Consider the following 10,628-nt stretch of genomic DNA (forward strand, 5'->3'; position numbering starts at 1 on the left):
TCTTCTTTATCCATTCACCTGTTGAAGGGCATCTCGGCTCTTTCCACAGTTTGGCTATTGCGGACATGGCTACTATGAACATTGGGGTGCATATGGCCCTTCTTTTCACTACATCTGTGTCTTTGGGGTAAATACCTAGAAGTGCAATTGCTGGGTCATAGGGTAGCTCTATTTTTAAATTTTTGAGGAACATCCACACTGTTTTCCAAAGTGGCTGTACCAACTTGCATTCCCACCAACAGTGTAAGAGGGTTTCCCCTTTCTCCACAACCTCTCCAACATTTGTTGTTTCTTTCCCTGTCCATTTTGGCCATTCTAACTGGTGTAAGGTGGTATCTCATGTGATGATTTCACTACCTGATGAACACCTCTCTTCCCAACTTGAGACCCCGAGGGAAACAAAATCAAACAACAATCACTTTTTAATGCTTTTTTGTGTACAAACAAGAGAATTAAAATGGAAAAAATTACCAATTTGCTTCATTTCCCCTTGATAAGAGGCTTGGATACTGAGCCATCTGCTTGTTCATTTGATCAATGTAGGTATACCCTTGTGTCTTAAAGTCTGAATGAACACTCAGGTTAAACGGGTAAATTGCCATTGATATTTAGCAATCCTAATTTAGGTCATTTAAAATAATTTCTGGATTAATTATGCATGGAATGTTTATTTACATTTTCTCAATTCCTAAACTGTATTTACTCTTTTGTACAGATAGCACAAGTCCCAGGTATTTAATTTAAAAATTACATAAGAGTATCTAAGGAAGGCACAGGAATATATGACAAGCATCCTCATTTGATTTAGTTTGAACTGTCTCCTCCTCACCAATAGGAAAGAGGGGCAGGGTAAGGCCAAAAATAACAGGAAAGTGGCAGCAGTGAAATTGTTGCCTGTTTGTTCTTGACTATTCTCTCATTTATTTAATCTACTTTATGACTGCAAAATATGTCTTCAGTATCTTGCTTTTCTTAAAAGTTCAAAACCCTGGGGCACCTGGGTGGCTCAGTTGGTTAAGCGACTGCCTTCGGCTCAGGTCATGATCTGGAGTCCCGGGATCGAGTCCCACATTGGGCTCCCAGCTCGGCGGGAAGCCTGCTTCTCCCTTTCCCACTCCCCCTGCTTGTGTTCCCTCTCTCGCTGTCTCTCTCTGTGTCAGATAAATAAATAAAATCTTTTTAAAAAAAAAGTTCAAAACCCTGAATAGTCAGCCTCTTGACCCTTTCACTTAAAAGGAATAATACATGACAATGGGCATCTAAGCCACGGGCAAGGACTAGAATCATTCTGTAATCTTCTGAGTATTTTCCCTCTTAGGAGCACTAGAAAGATGTTTTTTTCTATAACTTGAAATATGATTTTTAAGATGTTTATTTGAATTCAAATGTAACCTGTGAAATTCTCATATTGTCATTGTATCATTTTCCAAAAAAAAGCATTTAAAGTCAGGTTCTGTATAGGCTTCAGCTGCATCTTGTCCTCTCGCAATTTAAAAACCTTAGTCCTGATGTGTATTCAGAGACTAATGGTGGTGGGGGGGAAGTATTTGTTCAAATATACAATTGAAAGACCAAATTCTGTTGAGCTCTGCTTTAAAGACAACTCAGTATAACTTAAGAGCAAGAAAGACTAAAGTAGATAGATAATAGTTTTATGCTCTCAAAAAGATTCTTTGCTTAACAAAATATTTGCTACAGAATTAGTGAAAGTCAACCATATTATTTGATTTATAAAAAAATTGAATTAGGAAAAAGACATATGTTAACGATAAGGGCAACAGCAAGATGGGGTGTATGGTAGTTTATGAGCAACTAGGGCTGAACACAGATTTTTTATTCATTCTGTATTTCATTCAGCAACAACTTTGTGGCATGAATTTACTGTGTGAATATAAAGGCTATCTAATCTCTATGCTGCTGTAAACAGAGATCAATGAGCTTGGGCCTAGGCCATGCAAAAGCCCACAGTCTGGTGCACTAGAGACAAATTACTGAAGTTAATTATATCACAAGGTGGTAAGTCCTATGACAGATATGTGATTCATAGAAGAGATGACATTTTATTTTTATCCTGTGGATGAATAGTTTAGTATTTGATGGAGGCTGGGATAGAGGATGGAAATTCTAAGCAGTTGAAGCAGTAGCAAACCTACTAGGATATGAAAGGATCTGACAGGAAGAACCAGATGCATAGTTTGGAATGCTTTTTGCAGGAGTGTCTGGGAAATGATACTGGGAGATACATAGTAGCCAGATGATTGAAGGTGTTATACTGTACACTAGATAGTTGCATTTTATTGTATTGGTAATATGTAGTCACTGAGGGGTTTAAAACACCCAAAAAGTGTTACTTTTTGAGTGTTGGTAAGAATTTTCTGGTAGCAATGGGAAAGTTTTTTGGGTGAGTGGGGTATGTCTTAGAGCAGTGATATACAATCAAGACAGATTGTAATAAAAGAATTACATGGAGAGTTTCAAAATACCCTGGTTCCCTCCCCAAACTTAAAGAATCACATGGGACTAGGTCCTATATTTTTTAAAAGCCCCCTTATTGGTTACATATTGCTGCATAACAAATTACCACAAACTTTTCAGCTGAAACAGTTACCATCTCAGAGTTTCTGTGGGTCAAGAACTGGAGGGTAGTTTAGCCAGGTTTTCTACTTTCAGGTCTCTCCCAAGGCTACAATCAAGATGGTGGCCAAGACAAGGGTCTCATTTGAGGCTCTCCTGGAGCAGGATCTGCTTCTAAGCTCGGCTGGCTGTGAGCAGGATTCTGTCCCTTGTGGGTTGTTGGACTGAGAGCCCAGCTACTTGCTATCTGTACCTGGAAGAGCCCCGCTTCTCTCCTTCTATGGGCCTCCCTACATGGAGGCTTACTTCATCAAAGCCAGCAAGGGAGAGTCTACTGGCAAGAGAGAAGTTACAGGTTTTTTTTTTTTAAAGATTTTATTTATTTATTTGAGAGAGAGAGACACAGCGAGAGAGGGAACACAAGCAGGGGGAGTGGGAGAGGGAGAAGCAGGCTCCCCGCAGAGCAGGGAGCCCGATGTGGGACTCGATCCCAGGACCCTGGGATCATGACCTGAAGGCAGTCGCTCAACCGACTGAGCCACCCGGGCGCCCGAGAAGTTACAGTTTTAAGTAAGATAATCATGAAGGGGACCTCTCATCACCTTTGCCTTCTTCTATTGGTAAGAAATAATCCACATGGTGCCCACACTCAAGATTGAGACATTGCACAAGAGCTTGAATACCAGGATTCAGGGAAAATTAGGGAACACCTTAGAGTCTGTCTATGACACACTCCATGTGATTCTGATAGTCATTCAGGTTTGAAAACACTGACCTAGAGACTTTAGGGAATACACACCAAAAATGGCAAGGATGAAACTTAGAGAACAGACCTCAAAAACTTTGGAAAAGAAATATCTATAAGCAGGTGATTATTTGTGGGGGTGTGGGTGTTGTTAGGGAGGGGATAGCTTGATTTTCAAGCCTTAAACTTGGTGATTGAGTATATAGTGATGGCTTTAAAAAAATAAGAAGTCAGAAAAAGAAACCCCAGGATCGACCCCAGGATCCTGGGATCATGACCTGAGCTGAAGGCAGACACTTAACGACTGAGCCACCCAGGCGCCCCCGGAGTTAGTTTTAGATCTGTTGGAGTTGTTGTGCCTATAGGGTATGTTACGAAAAAGTATTTACAACTGTGAAATATAGCAAAAAAAAAAAAAAAAAAGTGAGTAGCATGTGTTTTCAGCAATATATAGTAGCATTGTTTACCAGGCCCTCCAGAGGTTTATTTTATTATCTAGGAAAATGATCTTTGTTCAACTCACTATTTACAACTGATTAAAGTTCCCAGACTTAATGAGGTTACAAGTTAACTTATATATTTTTGACCAATAGAATCGCAAATGATTTCTTTCTGTTACAAGAGATAACCCAAAGGTTGTAGCTTATTTTGTTGTAGGACATTAAGCACTTTCATAACTCAATTAGCAATCATATTAATATTTCTTCATCAAATTGACTATAAATAACTAGATCCTCAAATGCTTTCTGAATCACACCTATCATCTCACTCTTTCTGTCATCTTTTAATAAGCCAAATAAAATATTTGACACATGTTGTTTATATTTGTGTGAGTCATAATTTTTTTAATTTTTGTTTAACTTTTTGAAATTTATGCTTTAGTGATTGTGGAGGAACCACCAAGATGCTCAACTGAACTCACTCAATGGAGCCAATGTCACTATACTAACTAACCAAGAGATCTCTCTCCCTCCCTCCCTCCCTTTCTCCCTTTCTCTCTTTCTGAAATTATTTTAACTTGCAATCAAACTTTACCTTTGCTGACTCTCTGATTCCTTAGGTTTTATTATTTGTACTGATTTTTTGTTTGTTTTTGGTTCTTGTCTTTTTTTAGATTCTGGTTCCAGTTTGCACATAGCAAATATTGTTCCTCAATAAAATGGCAACCATGACCAGAAAACTAGTTTTATGATCTGGCCATCTGATAATCCCTCCTAAGATGATGGGGATCTATTCTCTGTTGCATGACAAGTGACAGGGAATTCACTTTCTTATTATTTTGTGATCATTTATCTATTTTTGTACCCAAATCAACTAAGGAATCATTCTGTGCCCACTAGAGAGGAGAACATCTTTTTGAGGTCTGGAATAGTGAATTTTTGTGTTTCAGGGTTCACTTTACCCATAGCTGAGGGTATGGGAGTGAGGTTGCAGGCTGTGTGCCTGCATGTCTATAATAAAGCAAAGCCTTTATCTTTTACAAATATGAGTGTAAAATATTTCCTATCTCCATTAGGTACTAATTAATTAGGTTTTGAAGTTCTTCTGATTAAAGGAGCTTTGTTGTAACTGGTTTGTAAGGCTAATAAGACTAATATAAATCTTGTATTTCCCCATGTTTGTACAAAATAAAGAAGCTGAACTATTCATATTTCCATGTGCTAGACTTTTAAGAAGAAATTTCCTTTTCACTGAGAAAGCTAAGTTACATTTTTATGTAAGAGTCCAAGTTCATGTAATGAAGGTAAATCCTGATATAATTCAGATTACTCAAATAAGTTCCAGTTAAAAGCACCGCTATATGGCTTTTCCCTGATGTGATTATCAGATCTGTGTTTGTTTTGATAACAGTTGATATTAGCTCATCTAAACTGCCTAGATTTCTTTTTTTTTTAAAGATTTTATTTATTTATTTGAGACAGAGAGAATGAGAGAGAGAGAGAGAGAGCACATGAGAGGGGGGAGGGTCAGAGGGAGAAGCAGGCTCCCTGCTGAGCAGAGAGCCCGATGCGGGACTCAATCCCGGGACTCCAGGATCATGACCTGAGCCGAAGGCAGTCGCTTAACCAACTGAGCCACCCAGGTGCCCTAAACTGCCTAGATTTCTTATACTGTTTTAGTGCTCAGATAACAAAATATTTATAATTATGGATAATGTAAAATTGTGTTACTCTAAACTGGATCACAGGGATGACAAATTGTTTTATATCAGCAATAATCATGTTTTCTAGTGTATCAGCTTAAAACATGATATCCAAGATTCTTAGTTAACTTTACAACCTTGGACTAATATTAAACCTAGTTAATAAATAACCTTTGGATCCCTGGATAACTTTTTAAGTAACAAAGAACACTGATACCTTGCTCATAAGGCATAGTTTTTATTATACCCCAGTTTACTATATTATAGAGTGACTATCCTTTTGTGTCTTGTGAATGAATGTATCCTGTTATTTTTGTCACTTTTCAGAGGTATAAAAGTGATGTGTGGGACTCTGGCGGGTGAGTTTTGCTTGTCTGTTGAATCGCCTGTATGTGATAAACAATCCTCGATTATGTACTTCCCAGTTAAATAGAAGTTAGCTAATTTGATTAAGTGTTATGGCTCTTATGAGTGATTCGAGCCTATGGCAGGAGCATAACGTGTATGAATAGAAGCATATGAGATATGAGGTTTTCTCTTGTTTTTCAAGGAAGAGAAAAGTTTTGCCCTAAAATAAAGTGTAAGACTGTCCTAAAAATATGAAAGAACATGGTGAAGGGCAAAACTTGATTTTGTACAGCAAGCTGAAGAAAGTTTGAGAGAAGTGAAATTTATTTGCTTTGGTTTATATTACCTGAGATATAAAAGATTTATGTTAAACTCTTGGCAAAGTTCATTCAGATTGATGGGTTTGTTCAGATTTTTTTTTTTTTAAGGAGCTTACAATCTTTTTATTCCCAGATATTGCATGAATACATCTAGAACATGGTTTTCTTTCCAGGAGGATAACTTTGCCTAGAGTATTTAGTCTGCCCATAACAAAGTATGGTAAATTATTTATTTGTTTTACCTTCTATGCAATCTGCCCAGATGATAGATAATCTGGAATAATTTTTTTTTGTGTGCTCCAGATTGACTGTTTCATGTCCTTGATTACTTAAGAAAACAACAGGAGATGAGATTTATTCATTTGCATTATTTAAAAAAAAGGGATCTAGAAATAATTCAGTCTTTGGTTATGCTCCATGTTTCTTAATTAGCTCCAACAGTAGTTGTAAGATTTCCCTGAACAGAGTTGTTAAAGAATAATTTTGTACAGGTAAAATGTTACCAATATAAATTTTTCAGAGATAAAAGATGGATTGGAAGATACTTGTAGGTATTTTGGTAACCTCGCTGACCACGTGTCCTTACGTTCAGGGGAAACTAAATTAAAGAAATTCTTTTTTTTTTCTTTAAGATTTTATTTATTTATTTATTTGACAGAGAGAGACACTGCAAGAGAAGGAACACAAGCAAGAGGAGTGGGAGAGGGAGAAGCAGGCTTCCCGCGGAGCAGGGAGCCGGATGTGGGGCTCGATCCCAGGACCCTGGGATCATGACCTGAGCCGAAGGCAGACGCTTGAGCCACCCAGGCACCCCCCATTAAAGAAATTCTTATAAAAAATTATGTTGTCCCCAATAGCAGATTTTACGGTCTCCCATTCTGATATTGTTGGTTATGGCAATAAATTAACTATTGTCATTATGTCTCTTGCATAACTATGAGACTTCTTTTGAGGCTTAAAGCCTTGATTAAAGCTCGGATTAGAATCTTTGTCTTTAGCCAAGAATACTTTCTGAGCCTCTAGGAGAGGACCATAAGAGATACTCAACAATTGCTACTTCAGAGAATATGCTTTTGGGGTGCCTGGGTGGCTGTCGGTTACACATTTGCCTTTGGCTCAGGTCATGATCCCAGGGCCCTGGGATTGAGCCCCATCTCAGGATCCCTGCTCAGTGGGGAGCCTGCTTCCCCCTCTCCCTCTATAGCTCCCCCTGCTTATGCATTCTCTCTCTCTCAAATAAATGAATAAAATCTTTAAAAAAAAATGAAGAATATGCACTTGCATACAGATTTCCAGGCTGATTTGCCTTATTTTTCTTTGAGATTGTGCCAGGGGATTGAGTTAGGATTTCCAGAGCTTTCTTTAATGCAGAAGCAGACAACTTCATGAAAGCAGAGGGCTGACCCAAGATCCGGTGGGTCAAAAATTAATTGCATAGAACTGAAAAAAACCCTGATAAATGATATTTCACTTTGATTATTTATTTGGAATATTGCTGATACCATGTTTAATGTTTTTGTCTTCGAAGGAATATACGCAGAGGCCTTGTTTCTTTCTCCTTAAGCTTTCTCTAGTCCTCAATTTAGAAGACTATGTATTTGTAAACTATATTTTAAACTAAGTATTGGTAAAATGAAATATATTTTTAAGTGATATCTGACAGGGCACCTGGGTGGCTCAGTCGGTTAAGTGTCTGCCTTCGGCTCGGGTCATGATCCCAGGGTCCTGGGATCAAGTCCCACATCAGGGTCCCTGCTCAGCAGAGAGTCTGCTTCTCCCTCTTCTCTGACCCTCCTCCCTGCTTGTGCTCTCTCTCTTTATTCTCTCTCTCTGTGTCTCAAATAAATAATAAAAAAAAATTTAAAAAATGGTATCTGACTTTTTTACTGACCCCTCAGAATTCAGAAACAAATATTTTGACTAAGTCTCCTTACTTTTCAAGGCAATACAGTTATTTACATAGGCTAAATAATAATCTGTCCCACATTTTACCAGGGCACAATTGGGCAAATTGCTTCTGCAATGAAGGCCATCATACAGTACAACACTTGAGAATGAATCTCATTTATTCAGGTATGGCAGGCCCAAACAGTAAGAAATAAAGATTGTACTTTATATGTGGAGCCAGTACCTATAAAACCAACTGAGTAACACAGATCTGGTGCCTCTTTTATGGCTTAGGGGGTTCCTAAGCGTCACAGTTTAATGAAAGTCGTTCCTGGAAGTATGCACTGTAGGATCTCTAGGAGGAAGAAATTCACTCAAATTTATTCATAGGTTGAGAAAATGTTCCTGGGCTTTGTTTCTTAGCCTTAAAATGAAAGCTAATAACATGGGCTTTTCAAAGTCCAACGTGAGATACCCTAAGACATTTCCAAGTAGAAATTATTCCTCAGGCATTAGTCATTACTCAATACTACATGGCTCTAATCCAGTAAGATTAGGTTCAAAGGATGACCTTTGGATTTGCTGGGTAAGGGAGACTTGAGAAAGTGGGGACAGCCAGGTTATGACACTTTGTCATGGGACTTAGCTAGGGATGGAAGGAGAAATATTGATTGGTGGCTAGAAGTGGGGTGCAGTATCAACAGAAGATTCTTTGTAAAGATAGATGGAACTTGATTGTGACTGAGAAGACCTAAAGAAAGAGTTAAAGGAATAATAGATGGAGCCAGGCTTTAAATAAAATACAACAGGACATGGTCAAGTGCAAAGAGAGGTATTATCCCTAAACTAGACAGCTTTTAACCTGAGACTGGAGCAGGAGGATGGGAGAAAGAAGGTTAACATAGATACATTTGTAGCTAGGGAAGAGGATGGAATTTATTAAGGATCTACCTTAGGGTCATTTTAATTATGAAGTCAATGGCCTGTTGGCTTGTTTAGAGTGTGAGTTTGGATTTGGTTAGTGGCTTTGGGGGTATAGTGGTTTGCAAAGGCAGTTCATGTTGTTGAGTCCCTGTGTAACTTCCATCCCATCACTGCGGGAGTTTTGCTCGTGCACCCACTTAGAATTCACTCTGCAGAGCAGGCCGTCTTTCACTGAGTGCTTTCAGTCTTTGAGCAAGAATTCACGTGGTTCACAAGTGTCCTCTCTCTAGGTCCTTTCTCAGATACCCACCAATCCCTTCCTTCTGCAAGCCTCCTTTTCGTCATTGCTCTAATCACTTCAAAAAGTCATTGGAAATTTCCTATAAATGTATGTAGATCCATGTTTCCGGCCATCTTATCTTCCAGAAAAATGTGTGAAAACCAGACGTTCCATTTGAAATTGTGCCCCACTTGAAGTCATTCCTTCTAGGCTGTCTCTCGGGGCCACCCCTTTGCTGGTGAATCCTATAGTTGTTCATTCCTGGAGGGATCCAGCTTAAGATGAAGAAGAATTTGGAAATTAAACTCACATTTTTCATCACTTCGTCATAGAGAACTCCCCCTGGAGGCCCTAAATCTGTCCTGAAAGAGAGGCATCCATTAGCAAAGTAGGGACAACACATGAAGAACATCAGCCAGTTTAGGGCTGAGTAGATTAGTAAAAACCAAACAGTTCATGAGGGGAAGTTCAGATTGCATGTTCTCCTAGTGTCCTGGGGGCAGGTAGTCACTCTCTTCAAAGTTCTTATTGAAAACCAACAGTGGTATCTCAACATAATATTGTTGATCAAGAAGACTTTCCTTTAAAGTCCGAAGGACTGTCATTGTGATTCTCCTGTTGGGGCCTGGGAGAGACTGCACAACATAAACATATAAAGCCTCATTAGATTGGTTGGATCAAAAGGGCCAAGTGACAGCAGCTTACACTTCTGTCATCCAGTCACACATGCTTTCCTTTCTCTGGGCTCTATTCAAATTTAACAGTAGTTAGATTCTTGGTAAATTGGTTGGGGGAATATGACCAAATGTAGTTTTCTGTTACCCCTAAAATCCAAAGACATCCACCAAGTGACTGATGTATATCGCTTTTAGGGGTAATTAATGCAACTAATCTTACATTCTAAAGAGGTATTTCTACATAACTAAGACCATGGGCCCACCAAAACATGACTGAAGTAACAGACCCTGAATTTTCATGGGATTTATTTCTCATTCTTAATAGAACATTTAGGGTACTTGATGCTTCTTCTCAGCAGGTCCTGTCAGTGTGACGTGAGCACATGTATAATCCTGGTGTTTGCTGGAAATAATCAAAGTTTCTATTGATTTACTTTGGTACAGAGTCAGGGACCTGACAGTCCTGAGAGGCAAGAGAGTGATGGGGTATGGCTGTAGCCGCCAGGCAGAAGCAAAGCTCTTCTACTGTGATTAAATTATAAAATATGTGATATCCAAAGCTGAATTCCAGGTGCCAGGAGCTGTTTTGGTTTACTCTAGTCAACCAAATAGTAAATGGAATACTCCTTGATCATCTTTAATGGGAGTTATTACCTTATCCAATTTCTGCACAGACTAGGGGAGTAATGTGGGGAAATGGAAGAATCACTGCTTCTGAATTTATCTGTGT

Source organism: Leptonychotes weddellii, chromosome 2, assembly GCF_054177405.1.
Source record: "Leptonychotes weddellii isolate Sample4059 chromosome 2, ASM5417740v2, whole genome shotgun sequence".
NCBI lineage: Eukaryota > Metazoa > Chordata > Mammalia > Carnivora > Phocidae > Leptonychotes > Leptonychotes weddellii.